We start from the raw sequence: 23,886 nt of genomic DNA on the forward strand, positions 1-23,886 counted from the left end.
GATGAAGGCAAAAGTCTCCACCTGTCTCTCCACCTTCTTCTGCTTACACCTGTCTCTCCTGAACACTTAGCATCTGGGGAAGGAAAATGATTGCTTTATCAAATTTGTGATTTCGTTTATTTAAATTATCAGTTGGCAACATCATTCACTTCTCATTGCAAATATATGGCATTTTAGGCAATGGGTTTAAGTAGAGTTGGGAGCTGGAGGATTGGAAGTATTACAGTGTTTGCACAGGGACGAGTGTTAGTATTTCCAAAGGAGCCGTCTGTGAGTAGGGGCCGCTGGTGCCATCACAGGAGGCTCCCCGGGAGTGCACACAAGTTAGGAAGCCAGAAGAATATTTGCAGGCACCAGCTCAGCTCAGCAGCTTGGACTTCAGGTTCCTAAACCTATGAAGGATGCTTCCTGCGCTACTGGTCCTGGGAGAGCAAGAGCAGGCAATGCTCCTGGGTGCCAGTCTCTGCCTCTCTGTCTCTGTCTCTATGTCTGTCACTGTCTCTCTCACACACATACACACACACACACACACATGCACACACACACAGTCTCACCTAAGACCTCTCCTTATTTGGGGATGAACGGTGGCCTGTGTTCTCCCACAAGCCAGGAGAGTTTCAAGCCCCCTCGGGGACACCTTGCTCCTCCATTTGTAGAGACCCCCCCCCCCCCAGAAAGCTGAGGGAGAGTGGCGAATTTCACTTGAGCAGAAACTCCTGGAAGGCATTCCCCTCAGCAGGATTCCAGAGAGCTCACTCTTGCCCCATGGAAGAAGTGGACCACGTGATGGCAGCCGATGGTAGCAGGCCAGGTTACAGGCAAACTCTATGGTCCTCTGATTCTTAAAACAGAGTATCAATGACGTGAAGTTTCTCTTCTTGCCACTTTCTTTCTTGTTCCCTTTCTCTACCCTCCTTTCTCTCAGGATTCCCCATTCTTGTTCCATGCCTGTTGATTGCAGAACGTCCACCTAGAAGGGCCTCGGGGTTCTTGGAAGGGCATCTTGAACCTGCTTTTCTGCACAGCACTTTTCATAAGACTGAGAAAACATCGATTGTCCATATCAAAGACTGGGGGGGTGCCGATGGCAGTTGGGGGGCCTGGGCCCCCACGCTCACCCCGGTGTGGCCCGGCTCTGGTTCTCCTCAGCCCCGGCCTCTCCCATCCCTGCGCCCAGGCCGCCTCCTCCGCGTCACTCCCTGCAGCTCTCCCGTCCGGCAGGGTGGCTATCTGGCTGCCCATCAGCTGGACAAGCATTTGTCAGCTGTAATGGATGTACCACTCCCAGCCCTGACATGCTTTATGCATCCCAGGGGGGCTTTGATCTCCTTGTCTGCATACATAAATGAGAGGATTACTGAGACATCCAGAACAGGGCACCAAAAATGTCTCTCACTGAGGTGCTTTTGCCTCCAGCAGATAAGAGTAATAAGCTACAATCCCAGGAGGCATTAGGGCCCTGAGCTTGAGGGTAACTTCACTCAGAGAGAAATGGCTCAGGGAGACTGACCTAGAAGGATCTCCCTGTCATGATTCCCGATATTGTTTATATCTGAGTGATGTGGATAAAGAAACCGGTCACTTCTGGCACCAAAGATTATAAGCAACTGTGGCTGACATTTGCCAAGGGTGCTTTGACTGACTCGATGGTGGCATATGGTTACTGTCAGGGATTTCTGGACTCAGGGGCTGGCGTAGGACACTGGGGTGAGGACTGGTATTTTTAGGACACTTGGAGTCCTCGGCAGAACTCAGGCCAGCTCTCTAGACTGTTACAAAGCCGCAATGTCACTCCTGCCTTGCTCCATCTCCTGAGAGAGAAAGGAAGAACAAAGAGAGTTTGGGGACCGTTGTCCTTATCATCTGTGTCCAGTGGACACAGACGTGTCCATCTGACAGCCAGTGTTGGGGGGTGGGGGCTCTTGGAATGCACACCCAAAGTTTCAAGATGGCAGCGTAGGTGGGGTAACCAGCAGAGAGACTGGGAGGAAGGTCACCACCAGGGAGGTGGGAAGGGGCCTCATTAACCATCAGCCAGGTGAGAGGGGGGCCTGATAAGTTGCTCAGGTGAGCAAACCACACCACTGATCCCCAGTCTCTGACCCCCAATTGTTGACAAAGGCTAATCCATCTACTGATGGGTTTATCATATGAGCCCATATGTTCTACGGACAGGTGAGTCATTGGCAAATAAGGCATGCTCTTTCCTTCAGTGAACTCAAGATCTTGTCGTCATTTTCCTTGTAGTAAAATAACTGTATAGGCTTTCTGGGTTGGAAGATGCTGAAAGACCATCTAACCCAGCCTCATCTGGTGTTTGGGGACTTCCTACAATATCGCTTAGAAAGAATTATCTGCCCAAGCTTGAATACTTCTGGTGATGGGCATCTCACTACCATAAATCTTTGACACCTTTGATTATTGTAAAACTCTTCCTGTGTCAGACCAAAATTTGCTTTCCCATAGCATCTACCCCTTGGTCTCACTCCTTGTCTCTGGAGCCAAGTAGAACTGCTATAACCTACCTCCCCACATCCTGTGTGGACTCGTCTCTAACCCACTGGCAGGTCATACTCCACACGTGTCCAATGGCAAAGGAAAATTAAGTAATGTCTAAGTCATGCGCCTCGCTGGATCCCAGGCCACCCACTAACCCATACAGGGCCTTTGTTTGAATTAGAAAAAATTATCTTTCCCCAAGACACGCTACCGCCACCTGCTGGAAAATTGCCACAATGCTCCTGTGCTGTGCACAGATTGAACCCCTCCCTGGGGTCTCTGGTCCTCCAGCCCCCAGCACTGTGGTTCTCCATTTCTTTCCATTCACCGTGGGACGTGAGAAGAAGGGAAGCTCAGAAGTCTCTACATTGGAAGGGTGTCGGTGAAGTGCAATTTAAAGCCAAAGTGATTTTTTTTTAATTTATTTTTAAAGAACAAACAAAAATTTCTTAAACATCTAGAACAATGCTTCTCCGAAACTTCAGAGAGTGTCTGACTTTTCCCGATGCTTTTGCCTCCATGCCTGCCTCTCCTCCTTTCCTTGTCGCCTTCTTTCACTTCTTTCCTGTGCTGGTGCCTCATTGCCAGGACCCCAATCCCCCTGCCTCCTTCCAGAGTAGATGGAGAGGGTCTGAGGTAATGGTCTGTGGACCCCCACTGAAGACTAAACCAGCTTTACAATGCTCCACCCTGAGCCACCAGGCGCTCTCAGGAGAGTGGAGCCCAGGCACCCTCACTCCCTCAGGTCTGAGGGCTAAGCTGGGGCCCCATCTGACTTGAACTTGACACAGACATTTCCTTCATAGGAGAAAAGGCCACTCTTTCAGCCTCATTTACTCAGTTATTTCCATCAAGTGACTTTCAGTGCCAGGAACACAATACCAAGCCCCAGTCTGGGACAGGCTTTGGGGAACATGCAGACCTGTGCTCTCTATCCTGTTTAAGCCACCTGAGGACACTGGCGTGGGAGAGGGGCTGCCTCCCCAAAGTGGCTTCCCAGGCGAGTCTCACCTTCCATTCCTGGATGTCCTCTGCAACTGTGTACAGTGCAGTTTCATGGGGGAGGTGACACCTGAGGTGGCCTTAAAAGGTAGGCAGATTTGGAAAGGTGAAAACAACCTACGTTCCTATGGACAGATGAATGGATAAACAAAAAGTGGTCTCTCCACACAATGGAATATGATTCAGCCTTAAAAAGGAAGCAAATTCTGACACATGCTAGCTACAACATGGAATAACCTTGAGGACGTTATGCTAAGTGAAAGTATGTGTCACAAAAGGACAAATACTGTATGATTCCGCTTATATGAGGTAACTAAGTAGTCCAATTCATAGAGACAGAAAGTGGAATGGAGTCGCCAGGGGCTAGGGGAGGGGGAAGGGGGAACTATTGTTCAATGGATGCTGAGTTTCCGTTATGGGATGACGGGAAAGTTCAGTGGAGGGATGGTGGCCATGGTTGCACAACATTGTGAATATACTTATGATGCCACTGAATTGTATATTCAAAAAAAGTCAAAGTGGTAAATTTTACGTTTTATATATTTTTCCATAATTTTTTTAAAAGATAGGTATAGTTGGAGATTGGAACCTGGCAGGCACAGCATTCCAGGAAGTGGGACAGCAGGACGAAGGCAGGAGGTCTCTACCCAGGACTGGGAGTGGAGTTTGAATTTCTTAGGACAATCGTTGTCCAGGGAATGTCTCTGCCCGTCTCTAAGGCTCAGTCTCCTCCTGGGGAGAGTGTGACGAAGCTGATCCCAGCCCCGCCTCTCTCGTAAAGGGTCTGTGAGGAGCAAACGGAAGCCGCTGTCACAGTGCTTCACAGACCACTGGAGCATGAGGCAGTTGTGGTGACTGTTGCTGACGGCTGTGACAAAAAGGACTTGGGCTGCAGACTCAACCAGATCCAGGTTCAAATCCCAACCTCTCCACCGCTGGTTGTGTGACCTTGATCAGGTCACTCCACTCCTCAGTTTTGGTTAATCTCATCTGTAAAATGGGGTTCATATTACTGCCCCCCGGGAAGCGCATCAGTTGGGTCCAACCAGGAGAAAGACATCACTTCGAGGTTTAAAGCAGTGGGATTTTAAACTGAGGAACTGGTTATTCAGATGACGGCATTGCTGAGATGCCAGACAAAGGGCAGTGAGGCCCCTAGAGATGAGCAGTGGCAGGAAGACGCCACCCTGGCGCTGGGGGGACGAAGAGGAGGCAGTGTTCCTGAAGTCCAGGAACCAGAAAGATCCAGAGGAAATGGGAACTAGGGTGGGCCTGTCCAGAGAAAGCAAAGGCACGGATCTGAGAGTGACAGGACTTAAGCCAGGCTGAAATGCAGTCCATTCACACCCTTCCCAGGTGTTTAACTCTAAAACGACTTGGCCTAACATGAGCAACTCTCCCTTGTAGCCCTAACCAGCCAGAAGCCTGAGGGCATGGGAGGCCGCCCGACGTCCGCCAGGTCAGCTCATGGGCGAGCCAGGTGGAGGGGAGAGAAGTGTGGAGGGACAAGGGGAAGTATCTTGTGTGTGGGAAAGAGCCCTCAAACCTGCAGTGGGGGCTGGAATCCTCTAGGTCCTCTGTCTCCACACTGGTCTGCACTAGTCGGGTCTGCCCCTGGACTGGGGACCACGAAGGTGAGATCGAGTGAGCTTGGTCCGACCCCTGTGCTGGTCGGGGCTGCCCAACTTAAGGTCAATCCTTGGGCTTGGTCAGAGCCTGATGCAGCCCCACCTCAGCCCTTGCTGGGAGTCTGACTCCCATTTAGTCCGGCCAAGGTGACCCGCCCTATGAGTCACTTCACCCTAAGCCTCAGTCTGGCCACCTCCCTGACACACTCAGCCAGCAGGACTCCCAGCTCACCCCCCGCCCCCGGGTGCTTTCCATACCACACAGAACCAACCCAGAGCTCTCTCCGGGTAACCATGCCCCCTGCTGGCTTTTCTCTGATGGGGCTTCCCGTGCTGGCTCCTGGGTCACCTGAGTGGCGGTCCCTCCCACAGCACCACAAGAAGGCAGAGCGAAGACCCTTATGACTTCTCTATTCCCCTCAACCTGCCATCCTCTCCAGGAGAAGCCTCAGTGAGAAGAGGCTGGGACACGCCATCTTACCACTCGCTTCCTCCCACTTCTCTCCCTCCTTCTTCAGTCCTCCGGGAGCCTGGAAGCAAAGGGCACTTGCTTCCTCTCTGCTTGCCCAGGACAATCCCCTTGGGCATCCGCCGCCCCTTTCCCTGGGCGGGGTGTTCTGGAGGGTCAGGTGCAGGAGAGGAAAGCCAGCTGACCAGTAAGGGAACGGATGTCAGGAGGAGTTTCAAAAGGTTAACCCATGGTCCAGGTGCCGGCATTTGAGCTGTGCTTGTAGGAGAAACTTTGGGGAACTCTAGGGAGCAGCTGGGGTGAGGGCGGGCAAATCCAGCCTGGGAGCAGAGGGCAAGGCCGGGGCCTCCCTGCCGGCCAGCAGCTGCCGCTTACCACTGGAGGATTCTGAAGCTGCGCTCCCTCCTCACAAGGGCCTGGGAGCTTCAAGGAAACCAAGTGAAAGTGTCTTCCTTTGCTTTGGGTTCAGAGACTTAAATTGGACACTTTGGGCCTCCACATACAGAGAGATTGGGTAGAGTCTCCTTGAAGGCGCATCTTGGAAGACCAAGTATGGCAGGCCGTCTCCAGCTTCCAGAGGACCCTGCCCACAGACACCCACTCAGGCCCAGCTGAATCTGCTCTCTTGGCTGCCTGAACACCCCAATACTAACTGGAACCACCCCTCTGCCCCCTCCCCTCACTGCCCTCATTGTTGCCTCTCTGGACCAATCGTGTTCCTAGGAACCCTCTTCCCTCCCTGCATCCAGAGCATCCTTCCTCCCACCACAATGGCTCGCCGGGGTGAGATGTGCGCCAAGTGGGAACTTGAACTGAGCCATCTGTCCCCTAGAAGCTGTGCTAACAGCCATCGTTGGCGACCACCGCACCACACGAGGCAGCCACCTGTGTAGCTCCTCTGTGGGGGCAGCTCACGGATGCATAATTAGAAGACCTGCATCTGAGTCCCGGCTACAATGGTGAGTGTCCTTGCACAGGTCACCTCGCCTCTGGGAGCTGCAGTTTCCTCGTCTGTGACATGGGAAAGGTGTACCTGTCCTGTCTTTCTCACCAGATTGTTTCAAAGACCCAAGTGGGAAAAAAATGTAACAGGGCATTGCAGATGACAAATCAGCTGGCAAATCTAGGGGAACACTGTAATTATCCAGGGTACCTTAACAGTGCCTATATTGTTAGGAAAGGAAAGTTCTAAGTTCCAGACAAAACTCCAAAACTCTCTCTCCCTGGGTTCACCTTTAGGCCTAGTGGGTTGACAGGCTCTGTGTACAGGCAGCGGAATGAATTAGGAGGGGCCTTCAGATGCCACAGATACTTTAAAATACATCTATTTCAGTCACTGGGTTACTGTTTTAAATTTCTGAAATGCCGGAGAAGTAAAAGCCGCCTCTGACCACGTGTTGCTTCCTCCCACCCTGTCTCGCTCCTGGGTAAAGGGCAGACCGGGGCCTCCCTCTGCAGCCCCGCTCTGGCCCGCCGGCCGCCCGAGGCCCGGTGCTTGGACCCCATCCAGCCCCAGAGCCAGGATAACGCAGCTCTCCTCCGAGCATTTGAGCCAATTAAAAAGACAAATGACTGCGAGCTTATCTTCCCTCCTCCTCTGCCGCTCTCCCTTTCCACCCCCACAGTTTAGGCCCTGCCCTCCAGGGAAATGGGGCTGGAGACCTCAGGCCTGTGATGCCCCTCTGGAACAACTAGGCTCCCTGATTCTCTCTCCCAACCCCCAAGCCTTCCCTGGGGTCTTTCAAGCTTCTTGTGTCTCCTCTTGGATCTTCTGAGTGTCCCTGAGACCTTGGGCTGGTGGCAGGACACTGGGGCCACAGGAGTGGACTGGGAGAAAGTGAAGCATAAAGGCCACAGGCTCAAAAGATTCTTTTTTTAAACTAAAAAGCTTGGAGCTTATTTTTAAGCTCTGGCCTGGGGCCCAAAGCTTTAACAGAAGGCTGTATTTCTGTATTTCTGTATTTCATTCATTTACTCCGTGGTTAAGATGATCAGGTCCCCTACCTTGAAGGAGGGCAAGGCTGCCCAGGAAAGCACAGAGGCTCTGGAGGTGGAAAGCCCTGGGTCTAACCTAGCCTCCAGCCCCGACGAGCTCGGGGACCCAGAGCAAGACACTGAAGCCGTCTGAGCTGGCATTCACATTTGTCGAATGCCTATCTCACAGGAGGGCTAGAAGGAATAATAAGATATCATGCATTAACTGCTTGGCACAGTACTGGGTACACACAGGGCTTGCTATTAACGTCCATCAATTCCTTTCCCTATTGTGGCAACCTCAAGACATTTATTTATTCTAATTTCTCTATTGCTCACACCCTCACCTCCTATCACAACTTATTGAAGGGTCTCATAAGTGTCATCCATAGAAATTTCATCCTGAAATCTCACTGAAGAGGGGAAAAAAAGCACTTTGTTACCATCACTCTCTGATGGACTCCTATGCATCCTTCAAAACCCAGTCCCGTTGTCCCCCTCTGGCTTTTACTTTCTCCACCATTCTCATAACACCTTGATCACATGTCCATTCTTACTTTGTAATATTGTAGTTGCTCCATTTTGTTAATGAATATTTACTGTCTACCGCATATAAGGCACACCGCCAGTTCTGAGGAATACCGTGATGAACAGGATGAAGGAAATTCCTGCTCTCTCGTGGCTTATATGCAAGTTGGAGGAAATAGACCAAAAAAAATTCTAAAATATCAGCAACTTCTCTGTCTCTTAGACAGTAGACTCCTTGTCTTCTTCCTCTTCATATTCGGAGAAACAGCACAGAGCCGGCAGGGTGAAAGCTCAGCAGATGTTAATTCTCCTCTCCAGACCACGTTTCATTTTGCGTATTCATCTCCTCTGGGAAGATGACAAAGGCCTGTTCACAGGCCCTTTTGGCGGCCAAGGTCCATTGCTCCTTAAGTCTGAACAGCTCTGAGCGCCCTGTTTCATGGACACTCCAATAGACTCAACAGCCAACCCCGAGACCAACAGAGACAACAGACTCGCGCCACTTCAGGGATGGAAAGCACAGCGGAGATGCTGGACCCTGTTCTCCCCACCCAGCTGGGACCCCGGACCAGAGGTAAGGCTCAGCTCAGGTCTTGTGTTTGCAGGCTGGAAGGGCGCCCTGCTGACAGTCAGAAGCGCCTGCTGAGTCGTGGAGCTGCTTCCCAGAGGGCCCGGGAGACAGGGGCCAGGCAGGAGCTGACTTCCTTCCTGTTCCCAGCTGCAGCCAACTTTCTGGAGAGGAGCATTCCGGGTAATGTTCGGCTCAGCCAAAGCACGGAGTCCTTGGGGTCCCAGAATGATGGAGCTTAAAAGGAATTCAGAGACCAGCCAGCCCAACTCCCTCATCAATAGAGAAGACAGCTGAGACTCAAAGTAGGAAAGAATCATATTTTAAATGAATAGGATCCTAGAGGTCATCTACTTCAAGATGGGAAAGCTCATGGATTTTATGCTCCTAATCCATGTTTAGCACACATCACTGATTAGTTTTGGTGCTCTCCCTGCTGAACTAAGACAAGGCCTCCAGTCCTTTCCACGTGGATCTCCAGGCACAGACTGGAGAGCTGGCACATGAAACAATAATGATGATTCACATATACATTGGAAGCTTGCTCTGTGTCAGGTCTTCACATGCATGGCCTCTTTTGACTCTCAAAATCCCGTGAGGAGGGTGCTTTCATCACTCCCATCTCACAGAAGTGGAAAAGGAGACTTAGAGAGGTGACGTAACTTGCCCACGATCCCACAACTAGCAACTTTAGTGCTTGCACAGCCTTTGGCTCTCAGTGGGCAAGTAGGGAGGCTGGGTGTGCAGAAAGGCACCCAGGTCACCCCGAGAGCTTGTCCTGAGCCACAGACACCAAGACGTTTTCTCCGGACTGTATGTTGGGCGCTCAGCCCCACCATGCTGCTCATCATCCCATTAGCTGCCGTTTACTAAGCATCTACTACACTTCAGGCACAGTGCCAGATACCGGAAATACGTTGTCTCATTTTCATCCCCAAAGCAGTCCTACAAAGTAGGGGTCCTGGCCTTTAGTTTACAGGTGGAAAAATTGAGCTCAGAGAAAATAACACACACAAGGTCACGCAGCTCATCTGTGGCAGCATCAGCATTTGAAGTCAGATCTGTCTGACTCATGAGCCCATGTTCTCTTTTTCAAAGACCTCGTGCCTCCTTCTCTGGACTAGTCACTATCAGTGGAAGGTGTTGGTGAAAGGTAAGATGCTCCTATGTTTGTGGGCCCGAGAGCTGCTGCCAGCACAGCCCCTGGCTCATCAAAGAGACATGGCACCTGGGCAGAGATGGATGACCTAGTGCCTGAGCCAGTGTGTCCACTCCCTCCTGGACTCCTCATCCTTCCAGCCACCATTCCTCTCAAGTAGCCATACGTAAGCACATTGAGGGCAAGGCTTGGTCCCAAGCCTACTGGGTCCCCCTGTCCCAGGTATGGTAGTGTGGTGGAGGAAAGCGTGCCTGAGATCAAAAGTCAGGAGAGTTGATTGAAGTCAACTCTGCCACCAACTGGCTGTGTGATCTGCGGCACTCACAGAACCCCCAACCATCAGCTTCACCTGAGAAATGGAAAGCACCAGATCCTCCCGTCGGAGTTGTTGAGGGCATCAGACGAGTTCACGCAAACAAAGAGCACAATCTCAGAAGCCAGAGGCTTGTTCCCAGAAGCAAATCCCACCACCTACCAGCTGAACAGCCCTGCACAAGTCATTCCACCTTACTGAGCCTCAGTTTATTCACCTGCAAGATGCGGATATGGACAGTCAAATCTGTCTCACTCTTTACTGTACAAATCAAATGGAGAGATGCCAGTTCTATAGACTATTAAGCACCCTGCAGATGGTATTTGCCACATGCTTGATAAACAGCCACAGCCTGACAAAACAAACCCTTATTCCCAAAGTAGCAATGTTGATGGCACAAAACCAGCAGTAATAAAATGTTGCCAGCTGCCCCTGGTCCTGCAAACGGCCTTGTGCATTCCCAGGGTCCTAGACAATTGTGCCCTCAGGGAAGGGCACAACTCCCTGTTCCCTGAGAATGGGGCTCTCAGCTGCCTTCACCCAGACTGTATTGTTTGTCAAGACCATCCTCTTCAGGGCACAATAAGCAACTAGAACTTTCAGGGCCTTTCCAGGCAGCTGCAGCTGCTGCTGAGACATCTCTGTGCCCTTGAGAAGGTAGCTTGCCTGTGCAAGTTTAGTCTGAAATTCCATTCGGGGGCCTCCCCCTGCCCCTGAACACAAGGCCTTGAAGATGTTGCATGCTGTGTGGGCTGGATCAGGCGAAAGGAACAGTGCAAGAGAAAGAGGAGCAAGAGAGGGAGACTGTGAGCACAGCGAGAGATAGCGGGGGTCAAGGCCAGAAAGCACGGCACAGACCAGAGCCTTTCAGCATCCCTCCTCTGGAGGAAGCAGTTGTTAGCGGTGAGAAATAAAAACCAGCCTTTTCCGTAGCTCCTTCATCTGACAACCTCAGATCGTTTTCCAAATACAAGTCCCTCTTCCGCTCCCATCCTTTGTCCTGGAAGAGCAGCATGCCCTGGTGACTCCAGCCTGGAAATGTTCAGGCCTTTGCCCACACCTCACCTGCATCTTTTTAATGGTGGACCCTTGGAGTCGTTCCTCACCACCCTCCAAACCCACAGCCTCCCCTGGCTATGTTATGGGCTGAATTGTGTCCCCTACAAATTCCTGTGTTGAAATCCCAACCCCCAGGACCTCAGAATGTGGCTGTGTTTGGAGATAGAGTCTTTAAAGAGGTGATCATGTTTAAATGAGATCATTAGGGTGGGCCCTAATCCAATATGACCAGTGTCCTTATAAGAAGAGGAGGGTAGGACACAGACACACACAGAGGGAAGACCATGCGAAGACACAGGGAGAAGACGGCCTCTACAAGCCACAGAGAGAGGCCTAGCGAGAAATCAACCCTGCCGACACCGTGATCTCAGACTTCTAGCCTCCAGAGCTGTGAGACAATTTTTCTCTTACTTAAGCCGCCCAGTCTGTTTTGGCATTTCGTCATGGTATTTTGCTATGGCAGCCTGAGCAGACTAATATTGGTTTCATATCAGCTTCAAGTCAGTTCAACAGATAGAGATCGCCCAGCCGCTGTTCTCCAGGCAGCAGGCCAGACTGTGGATTCAAAGAGGAAGGAGACAGTCCTGGCCCTGAAGTTGCTCGCAGTCCAGTGCGGGGCCAGATAAGTTCTAGGAGAGAAGGAGCACTGAGCATGGGAGGATTGATTAGGTGGGAATGTCAAGGAAGACTTCTCATAGGAGGCGAAATCTGAGGAACTTTTAAAAAGATGGAAAAGACTAGACAATTTACCAGGAAGAGAAGAAGAGGGCAAGAGTGCTTGGCAAAGACACTGAAGCACAGGGAGACATGGCAAGCTCAGGAAATCATCCCGATGATGGGAGCAAATTAAGCACAAACTGGGTGGGTGGTGGGAAACCACGTAACCTCTCTGAGCTTGGTTTCTCCATCTGTGAAATGGGAATAATAATCTCTCATACCATTGATGTAAGGCTCAACTGCAACGATGGGGAGAGAACGTTTGTGGCAAAGCCCTCACAAATCTCACTTCAGATAAACTCATCATAAACCCCCTCAGTTTTGAATTCTATTCACCCCACCACCACCTGTACCTTCATTTGGCATGGGCATCAATTAAACCAGGATGAGCCTGATTTTTTTTAATAAAAAATTTAAAATTTTAGAATAGGTTTGGATTCGCAGAAAAGTTGCAAAGAGAATACGGAGAGCTCACTTATACACCCCGCCCCCTCCCCCGGTGTTTCCCCTATTGTTAACATCTTACATTACTATGATACACTTGGCACCATCAGAGACTTGTAACTGGTACATTATTATTCCCTTAAGTCCACAGTTTATTCAGATTTCCTTAGATTTTACCTAATGTCCTTTTTCTGTTCCAGGATCCCCTCCAGGACACCACGTTACATTTAGTCATCCATGTCCTTAGGCTCCTCCTGGCTATGAGGGTTCTGGCCTGATTCTTTCATTCTCAAGAATTTGCTCGGAAAAGTGCAAATGCACAGAAGTAGGAAGTGGGGGGAAAGTTGGAGGATTTTCTGAGAAACATGATATTTTTCAGCATTGTATCATTTGGCTTATCAACAACGTACACTGGTTACAAATGAGACTTATCTGTTCACTGAAGGAGCCCTAAAGAACCTGTGCTTGTTATAGTCTCAGTTCATTTCATCCTTTGCACAAAAAATGATAACTAATTAATATTAGTAAATAACTAATTAATATTAGTAAATTAGCAATAAAATTAGAATTCTCCCCCAATGTGACAGCTCGAGCCATTTTTCCCTTCCCAATAGCCCTTCCTTTATCCCAGGTCTCCTGTACACTTGGGACCACCGGAGTCCTCAGGCCCCCTGTCTCTTGGAGAAGTAAAAGGCTGTCTCCATTCCTGAGCCCTGGAAACTGACAGGGAAGGGAAGGGGGACAAAGGGAGCACATGCCCAGTAGCAACCACTCTCTCCGAGGACCTCCGCTGTAGTCCCCGGGTCCACATCCAACACCACAGGGTCGGATGAGATGCTTCCACTCTGAATCTGGGTGGCCTTAGAGGTAGGGTGGGCTGGGGTGGGTCTGTTACTGGCTGTTCCTCATAAACAGGGTGGAGGAACATCACTGCAGGCCTCGCTCCGGGCTGCTGCAGAGATCAGCCCCCTGGGTTGCCTGCAAGAGCAGCAATAAAGGGGAAGCATCCTGCTGGTTTGCCAGGACAGCCCTCTCTGTCTGGAACACTAGGTTCTAGGACTCTGCCTGCTCACAGGTTTCACATGAAGGCTCCGTCAGAACGACAAGGAACCAAAGAGAAGAATTCACAATAGAAGTAACATTCATGAGCCTGGAGCATCAGAGAACAGTAACTCCCACCTCCCACCTCACTCCCAGCTGGCTACAAGGCCGCAAGTAATCATAATACCACATTCTCAGCTGAGCTCATGTCTTCTCATCTTTTTTTATAGAAAGAAAAGAAACTTTTTAATGGCTTAAGTCATTGTAAAAAGATGCAAACAAGTAGATGAAGTGAAAAATCCCCTTGAATGTTGCTCACTCCCCGTCCCCTCCCCAAGGGTAACCAATGATGCCAGCTAAGAGGGTGTCTTAAGAGGCTTTTTCCAATGGATATACATGCCTACACGGATATATCCAGAAATAGCGATATTTCCCATATGCTATACTAACATACCAGATATGCTAATATACTGTTCTCATACTCTAGAAATAGAACAGAGACTTTTACAGAGGGTTTCTAAAATAAGGATGCAGTACGGTTTATGGAACTATGCTTACAGAAATTTGGGTTCTTTCTCATTTCTTTTCTACTATAAACCATGCTATAATTAAAATATCTCCCTTTTTTCTTGTTTTGTGGGCAAGGCTGGTGGGTGTCCGAGTCCCCATTGGGGCCAGACAACCACACATCTTTCTCTTCATCCTGGAAACAGCAAGAGACCACCCCTTGCTATGCCCAGTGTGGCTTATGCAGGTTGAGTGACAGCCCAATGTCCTTCCCAAGCTTCCCTGAATGCAGCTGATAACTCATTGGAAAGGTTAGCATTGTTGGATGGCATTCCCCGCCCTAATTCTTATTTAGGTTTCAGACCATTTGGCCTGAAGGTGACCATAGTGACAATATAGAGATTGCATTCATGTTCTGTGGCTCTCATCACAGATGGTCACAAACCTGGTGGCTTTAAAACAACAGGAACTTATTCTCTCCCAGTTATAGAGGCCAGAAGTCTGACATCAAGATGTTGGCAGGGCCATTCTCCCTCAGAAGACTCTAGGAGAAAATCCGTTCTAGCCTCTTCCAGCTTCTGGTGGCTCAAGGTATTCCTTGACTTGTGTCTGCATCACTCCAGTCTCTGCCTCTGTCTTCATGTGGCTTTCTCCTCTGTGTGTCTCTGTCTTCTCTTCTTCTGTCTCTTATAAGGACACTTGTCATTAGGTTTTCGGCCCACTCAGGTAATCTAGGATGACCTCATCTCACAATCCTGAACTGAAGTACACCTGCAAAGATCCTTTTTCCAAATAAGGTCATATTCACAGGTTCCAGGGGCTAGGACATGGACATATCTTTTTGGGGCCAGAGGGATCATTAGTTCAGTCCTCTGGTTCACAGATGAGAGTATCCTTCCCTGCCAGGGGATGGCAGATGCTATGGAGAAAAGTAAAGCAGAAGAGAGACACAGGGAGGTGCCAGGCTAGGGGTGGAGTTCTTATCTCAAATAGGGTGGTCAGGAAAGGCCTCTCTGATAACATGACATTAACTGGGAGCAGCAGAAGTGTGGATGTGAATCATAGAAATTTCTGGGTGGAAAAGCCTTCCAAGCAGAGGGAATAGCAAGGGCAGATCTGGCCTTTGTGTATCCTTGGCACTTTATTCCTATCGTTGTAATAATTTACCACATTACTTTTATTTTAGCCATATACATATTGGTCTCCTGGATAACACTGTGAGTTCCTTGAAGATAGAAACTGTATCTTTCTCCTTGTAGCATCCCCAGAACCTAGCCTAGTGCATGATGCAAGACATATGGTCAACAAATATTTGATGAGAAGACAAATGAATGACAGAAGGTCTGAGGGGATGTATGGCTTAAATGACTTGCCCAAGGTCACACGACTGGTCAGGGGCAATGCCAAAACTAGAACATCAGAGCTCTGGTTCTCATGAGAAAGCAGGGTGGCACATTTCAATAGAAGGTCATTTTCTAGTCAATTCTCTTTAAAGAAAAATCAATTTGCTGTATCAAGACACATAAAGTAGATGTGACCACATGATGGGACAGAGACACAGGCCTCCTCAAGTCCTGGGCCTTATTAAATAAGAATATCCCCACTGCTCTAACCCAAGGAAACACTTCATAAATGGCTGGTTATGGGGCCAAGAAAGAAGAATGGGCAAAATCAATAAATTGGGTGTCGCGTGGAAGTTAACCAGATTCTTAGGAATAACCACCCAAGAAACCAGGTGGCTATGGGAGGAGGTGGGGGACAGAATTACATGCAGTGCAGGACTCTTGGATCAGCTGATTGATCAGCAGGGATAATTGTAGTTAAGAGTGAGCCCTGGACTAGCTTGGAGGCTGAGATTCAAGGCCATTGTGGACTGGGTCAGGTGAGCTCAGGTCAGTAGGACCTAGAAAGTAAGTGAAAGTGGACAGTACTATAAGTCAGACAAGCAAGGTTTGGTGAGGTCCAAAGTCAGGAAAGGCCAGAAGGCCAAAGACACAGGTAGAAAGATGGAGGGTCAATTGATTACACAGAGCACAGGTCAATGCACTTGCAGGACCTTGGATAGCTCCGCAGGAGGCTCTGCTGAGGGGTGTTGGATGACAGAGCTTTCAGCCTCCAAGTCTCAAGGGTCAACAACTGGATCCACCTCTCAGAGGGAGCTCTGAGATTTAAAGGACCCTGTACAAGCATGATTTGTACCACTTTCGTTGTGAGGAAGAGAAGGGCTACTACTCTCTAAACACATTTCCCAAAAGTAGTGGCTTTTTCAGCATGTTTAAGGTGTGTTGACACGACTGATGGTTGTTAAAGCCACAATGAAGCATGAGACAGATCAGTGGTCAAAGGAGAGATCTTAACTATGTTCCAGATCTCCCACCACCAATGGTGCAGACCCCACCCACAGCCGGCTTGCCTGCTCCAGATATTGGACCTTGGCTATGCCGTGGGCCAGGGGTAATCTTCACCTATGCAGGAATTCCCAGGCATCTCCCGGCCATGCCAGTGCACCTGTGGTGTGTCAGAATAAGCATGGACTTTGGAATTATTTAGCAGCAAAGCAAGTCATTTTGCTTCTTTGAGCCTCTACTTTACCACCTGTAAAGCAGGGGCAATAACATCTTGCAGAATGATTGTAAGGATTAGTCAAGCTGCACAAAGTGCCTGTTATGCAGCAGGGATTCCATGAATGATCACTGTTGCTAAGATTGAGGCCTCTCCCTGGCCTGCTTAGTGTCACTCTGGGGGTCTAATGTACACCTCTCAGAAGTGGCATTGTCCTTCTCCCCAGAGTTTTCATCCTCTGCCACATCCCACCCAAGTTTGAAGCTTGAGTCCAGGCAGGATCTTAAGACATGACAGAAACAAATAGCCAAGAGATTGGAATAGGATTTCAAAAGCCAGTGGAAGAAGAACTTGGTTGCTTAGGAATTGCTTCATACACTAATAAACAAAGCAAGTGTGGAAAGCAACAGCTGCACAGCCTTGGAGAATGGCTGAATAGGAACTCAGTGACATTACAGCCTGGCCAGACTTTCTGCCCCCAGAATCAGGCCAGTACAGTGCGGCACCCAATTCTTACCAACATAAAAATGCTGGTGGGATTATTTGTGACTAAAAACCTTGTCCCCTATCGGGAACAGAAGCCAGCAAGCCAGAATCAGACAGATCAGGATTCATACCCTGTCTCTGGCTCTCACTAACTCTGTGGCCTTGGGCAAGTTACATAACCTCATTGAGCCTCAATTTCCCTATCTGTGAAATGGAGAGCCATCACCTACCTAAAAGAGCTATGGCGAAAGGTCAATGAGAAAATACATCTACAGTTTCTGGCAGATTGTAAGTGGTCAACAATTGTTAACTCCCTATCCTTCTTCCCAGAGAAGTGAATACCAAAATTTTGAGGGGAAAAGAAGCCTTTAGGTTTTGTTGTAAGCTTTCTTTTTTTTAATTATTATTAATTTTTTAAAATTTTTTAATTATCGTAAGCTTTCTAAGCGAGCTGGATCACGTTTCCCCGCTTCTCATGGGCAAAAGTGGAATCACAGAGCTGGGAGAGCTTCAGCAATCACCTATTTTCACATCTTTACTTTCACGAATAAACTGAGTGATGAGGCCCTAGAGGTGAAGTGGCCTTCTGTATTGCAACTCCTGTGGTTACAAGTGACCAAAATCCAACTCAGACCAGGTTAAGTCAAAGTGCAATGTTTGGGACATCAGACACTGGTGGATCCTGAGACTCAAAGGAAGTTATCAAAGCTGGCTCACTCTCTTCCACCATCTCTTAGCTCTCATTCTTTTGAGTGTTGGCCTCACTGTCTCCTATAGCTGGCATACTTTCTCTATACAGAGGGGAAAGAGGATTAATGACAACTCCAGAATTCTATTGTCAATAGAAGTGTCTAGCAATCCCAGTAAGAACTTCTGTCTCCCAATAGGCTACAGAAATCCCAGGGAAGTATGCAAATAGTCCTATTTGCATCATGTACCAATTGCTGTATCAAGGGACAGAGTTCAATGATTGGCTGAGCATGTGAATGGGGTGGGTGATACAGGACTTCATGGGGAGGATGCTGGGCATAGAATAACACCTCCTCTATCTGTCTTATTTGCCAAGTCACCCGCTAATTAGTGGCACTGCTGGGCTGAGCACTCACGTGTTCTAGTTCCTAATCCAGTACTTTTTCCCCTCCATCAACTCACATTCCTAGACCTCTTGGTAGACCTTATTTACCCAGTGATGGGAATGGATTTGTGCTGTTTCAATCCCTTAGGAAATGTGAGGGCCCACAGCTCACATTTGGGGGCCAGTCAACCAGAATTTGTGGTGAGATCAATCTGCAACCATGCCCAAAACTACAGTCTGGGGCTCTTTAACATCCCTCTCTAACCACTCTAGCTAACCTTCCCCACACATCAGAGATGTCTGCTGGGGGCAGGATTGTTTTCACTCTCCTAGCTAGCAACGGCATAAACACTAAGCTATGTCTCGTCAGGAATTCTGGAGCCTCTAAACAAGCACACCAAACAGGCACAACATCCACTCACACTGTCAGGAAAGGGTTCCCATCTGTCTGTGGATCTGGCTGTGCCTTTCTAAGAAAACAGGCCAGGTTGATTCTTTAAAGCGATTATTCACACACCTGGTGCTATCTTCACAGTTGGCACATTCCAGCTTGGTCAACCCAATCCATGGCTCCAACTGAAACAGCCAAATGAACCTTAGCACCAGCAGATTTTGACTTGTGGCCAATACACATGGAGCTTTTGGACTGTTAGTGCCCGAGAATGCTAGAGCTGGAAGTAGCCATAGAGATTGCCCAGTCATTCTCCCGTTTTACAGATAAGGAAGTTGAGGAACAGAGAGAATCACACTACTTCAGGGCAGTTTTGCAACAACATTTGTCCAAGAGCCTGGGCATGGCCAAGTGCTGGCCTAGGGAGGGCAGCCACCACAAACAGAATATGGCGGCCACAGCCCACACTTGGGCTTTCCATGGTCCCCCTCCATTCGCCTCCTGGGGGACACCAGACCTGAAGTCCTTCTGCCTCACATGGACCAGTAGTGGGAGAGTTGGCTGGCCTCAAGGGAAGTCCCAGCAGAGTTCTGGCGTCTGCGGTCCCCGGGTCCTCTAAAGCATCCCCTCACACTGCCCAGAACAAACTTGAAGCACTCAGGGGGCCCGGCTTGGCCAGCTGTTCCATGTCTATCTGAAGAGCTGAAATTCTAATAGGGATGATTTATGAGTTTCTGAGCGAGGGGAATGGGAGCCGCACTTTCCCCTGACATAGAGCCTGGTCCCGCGGGTGCTGGGATGAGTAATGCTCTCCCATGGGGCAAAGGGCTCTTGTCTGAGTCAAGGGATGATTTAACTCCTCAGGGAGCCAGCGTTCCCTCCAATAACTCACCCTCCTCAAGAAAGGGAGTGGCATCCCCCTATTCTGTCGGCGTCTGTGCCCACTCAGGGCCAGAAGGCGCCTCATGAGCAGTCAGCCAGGAAACCCCATGGTTAGTGTCCTGCAGGGCAGGGCAGGAGCCAGCAGGCAAGCACAGGGAGCGAGTCAGTGTGCTGACCTCTTGGACGGTGGCTGCTCCAGGCTGCAGAAGGGACACCCAGGGGAAGATGGAGCAGACTTAGACTGCCTAATTCCCAGGGCCGGGCCAGGCCAGCTGTAAAGCATGCACGAGGACTTGAACTTGGGATAAAAAGAACTTTGCAACAATCAGATTTGCACCCTCCCTTTCCCCCTCTCCACCTCCCCCACCCCATAATGACTAAACTGTTTCCTGAAGCAGCTGGAGAGAATGTGGAAAAACTGAAACCCTTGTGCGTTGCTGGTAGAACGTAAAATGGTGCAGCCACTATGGAAAACAGCACAGCAGTTCCCCAAAAAATTAAACACAAAATCACCATTTGATCCAGCAATTCCACTCTTCTAGGTACAAGCACAAAAGAACTGAAAGCAGAGACTCAAATAGATATTTGTACACCGTGTTCACAGCAGCATTACTCACAAAAGCCAAAAAGTGGAAACAATCCCCATGTCCATTGGTGGATGGATGTATAAACAAAATGTGGTGTTTACATACGATGGAATATTATTCAGCCTTAAAAAGAAGGAAATTCTGGCACATGCTACAACATCGGTGAACCCTGAGGACATCACGCTAAACAAAATAAGCCAGTCACAAAAGGACAGCTACTGTATGATTCCACTTATATGAGGTACTTAGAGTTGTCAAATTCATAGAGACAGAAAGGAGAATGGTGGTTGCCAGGGGCTGAGGGAGGAGGGAATGGGGAGTTAGTCTTAAACGGGTGGAGTTTCAGTTGACGATGAAAACGTTCCAGAGATGAACAACGGTGATGCGAATGCACTTAACGCCACTGAACTGCACACTTAAAAATGATTAAAACGGTAAATCTTACATTATCTATATTTTACCACAATTAAAAAAAAAGAAAAAAATGAAGCTCAATAATCACAAGAGAAGGGACTCAGCCTTCTTAAGGACCCAGATGACTTTGAAATTAACAGATCGTTTGAGCATTGGGGAGACCTAGGAAAACCTGAGAGAAAAATGGGAACGCGAACTCCAGGGCTGTGTCCTGTCCACACCCTCGCAGCCTGAGATGGGGATGCCCGGGGCGAGTGTTGCTCGGTCCTTGGAAAACAGATACAAAATTTATATTAACCCTGACAATCTGCTTCCCAAACCACCTTCCTACAAAGTTATCCTCCTCATAACTTTCCTGTTGTAGTAATAATAATTATGAAATCATCACGGCTAATATGTATCAGTATACACTCTGTGCCAGTCGCAGTGCTGAATATGTATCAGTATATACTCTGTGCCAGTGGCCGTGCTAAGCACACCATATACACTGTTCCTTTAAAACCCTCAACAAACCTAGGAGATGGGTACTGTTATCACCCCCTCTTGCAGATGAGAAAAATTAAGACTCAGTGCAATTAAGCATCCTGAGCGAGAGATTTCTCCAGAGCTCACTCTCGCCCCAACAGGCTCTACAGACCAAGGGGCCTGACAGGCTGGGACGAAGATGATATGAAGGTGGTATTTGAATCAGACCTTCAAGGAAAATGGGGCTCTGTCTATGAACCCGGGTGTAGCACTCACTAGCCATTACTGCACTTCCCGAAGCCTCAGTCTCTTCATCTGTGAATTGGGGCTGAAAACCACACCTGCCCCATGAGTTCGCCATGAGGACGAAATGAGACAACTACAGCAGGCGCTCAGCAGAGTGTCTGGCCGGAGAACGCGCTGATGAGCATCAGCTCCCCTTGTTAGCATCCATCTCTCCCTCCTCTGAACTCTCAGAGCACTTGGTGTTCATCCCTCTTGTTGCACTTAGCAATTTCTACCACACATTAGATAGAGCACTTTAACTCAGTCCAGCGACCTCCTGACTCCCCACAAATTACACATTATTGAGGACAGAGGTTGTGTTTTGCTCATCTCTGGGTCTCCAGCAGCAGCGTAGAAAGACGCGGTAAACGTCTGGGTGAATGGTGACATAATAAATGGATGCACGATGCTCTTTGACCAAAAAAAACCCTCCCACGGCTATAATCAGAGCCACAGCCACCCCGTTAATGAGGAAGGCCAGAGCACTGTCCCGCCCCATCCCTGGCGCAGACAGCCAGACGACCATTTCAGGCCGGGCTGATCGCAACGAGGATAAGAGGGAGCCAGAGGCTTTGTGGAGGGGACAGCCTTGGCTGTGAGCTCAGGCCTCCTGGCAGACAAGCCCAGAGGAAGTGACAGCCCTGGGCCTTCAGGCCTCGGGGCGCAGCAGCTCCTGAGGACAGCCCGAGGTGGAAAAGTGCAGCCTGTGAAAAAATGAGAGTGGGAAATGGGAGTCAAGGAGCCAAGGGAAATGGCAGATCTGTTAACAGGCTGTTTTTGCTTTTGTCTCTGGAGAAGGAAGAGGATGGAGAGTAAAGAGAGGAGAGTCACAGGCCGGCTTCCTGCCCTGCCTTGCCAGGGCAGGATTGCGCCAGATAATGGCTGATAGCGGTGGAAGCGGGGAGACAAGATAAAGGGGAGGCCGGCCACCGGCAGCAGACCCGCGGAGCCAGGGAGGAGCGCGGAGGGACGAGGAAGGATGAGGAAGACGGTGAGGAAGCACGGAGGACGGACGTGCAAGCAGGGGGGGAAAGGCCTCACTAAGACGCTAAGACAGACTGACCAGAAGCTGCCAGACTCGCGGGGCCTTGACTGGGGAGCAGACCTGAGCTCAGGCCCAGGGCGAGTCCCATTTTCTCCAGCAAATCCCTAACCATCCTGCGTGCCCCCTTCCTCAGCAGTAGAAATGGGTGCTGTGAGGGTGGGTTATTAGAAATCTAGCTCCCTCCATGGGCATTTGCTAAGAGAGTCGAGCTGCTGCAGGTTAAGTGGCTGGTACAAAGTGGGCCCTCGGTTAAAGGACCTTTTCCTCTCTTTCCTGAAAGTGGCTTCAGGGATGGTCCAGTTCCTGCCTGTGCCCCCTCAGTCCCTGGAGCAGGCCTGGAGGTGCTCTGCTCCATTCCTCCTTGACTGAAGCTTAGACAGTAGCCCCCTTGGTACCAGCGCCTCCTCTGGCCTTGGGTATCTGGGGTGAATTGGGAGGCCTGCGTCTCTGTGTGAACAGTGCTCTGTTGTGGTAAGGTGCTTACATCCCCTCTCTACGTTCCCTCTGAGAAACAGGAGAGTGCTGCCCACCCATCCGGGGCCCAGGCAATGTGTAGACGTGTGGGCTTTCTGACCTGGTCACGATGGAGTGTGACACTCTCTCCCCACCGCTTCCTCACACAGCCAGCTGGGTGCTGAGTGAGGCCTCAGCTACGCACCCCAGAGACAGCACAGAGCAGAGTTAGGCAGAGCCCCAGTGGGCCCTGGCCCCTCTCCCAGTGTATGACCCTGGAAAATCATTTTCTCTTTTGAACTTCAGCTTTCTGCTCTCTTCTTAATGGTCTCCAACATCTCTTCTGGCTCCTGATCTAGGAGGCTGAGATATGGGAAAGAAACGGAGTGGCCACCTCGCCGTCACAAACCCATTTCCTGGATCCAGAGCGGCCTTCCTGCCGAAATTCAGACCCTGTCACTGCTCCTCTGCGAAATCTTAGGAGCTCAGGACACAGTCCATCCTCCCCAGAATCACCGGTCTTTGCACAGCACCTGGGTCTTCGTCGGTTCATTCATTCACTCGGCCTGTATTCATTGAGCGCCTTCTGTGTGACAGCCCCGTGCTGAGACATGGGGACACAGTAGGAGCAAGGGCAACCCGCTCCCTGTTGCTGGCAGTCTAGAAGTGGAGACAAGAAATGAACAAATGGTAATTACAAAGCACAGTAAGTGCTATTAAAAGTTCTGTGAAAGATGAAATTGAGGAGCGGGTGAGCAGTCAAGGAAGAATATCACATTTCCTCATCTAGGCCCCAGACTTCTTGAGTGAGTCATTATTTCACAAGAAAACTTGCCATGAAGGAGAGAGGAGAGAAAGGTGACCGGTGAAGGGCAGAGGCAGAAGGGAGAGAGGAGAAAGGGGACTGGCGTAAGGAGCTGAACGGGGCGTTGTATGCTAACACAGTATTTGTAAAGCTCTGATAACTCTCTAAACCGAACTGTTTATCTGGGAAGGGAGGAGGCACTTCAGTGTATGTAAAAATTTCCCAAGAAACCCAGCTAGACCCTCTAACTTCCTGAAAATCATCCAGGCTTAAGGAGCATAAGTGGGTGGTTGAGCAAAAGGGACACCCAAGAAATGCTGCTTCTATGGGGCTGGCCCCGTGGCCGAGTGGTTGGGTTCGCGCGCTCCGCTGCAGGCGTCCCAGTGTTTCGTTGGTTCGAATCCTGGGCGCGGACATGGCACTGCTCGTCAAACCACGCTGAGGCAGCGTCCCACATACCACAACTAGAAGAACCCACAACGAGAAATATACAACTATGTACTGGGGGGCTTTGGGGAGAAAAAGGAA

Source organism: Equus caballus, chromosome 2, assembly GCF_041296265.1.
Source record: "Equus caballus isolate H_3958 breed thoroughbred chromosome 2, TB-T2T, whole genome shotgun sequence".
In the NCBI taxonomy this organism is placed as follows: Eukaryota; Metazoa; Chordata; class Mammalia; order Perissodactyla; family Equidae; genus Equus; species Equus caballus.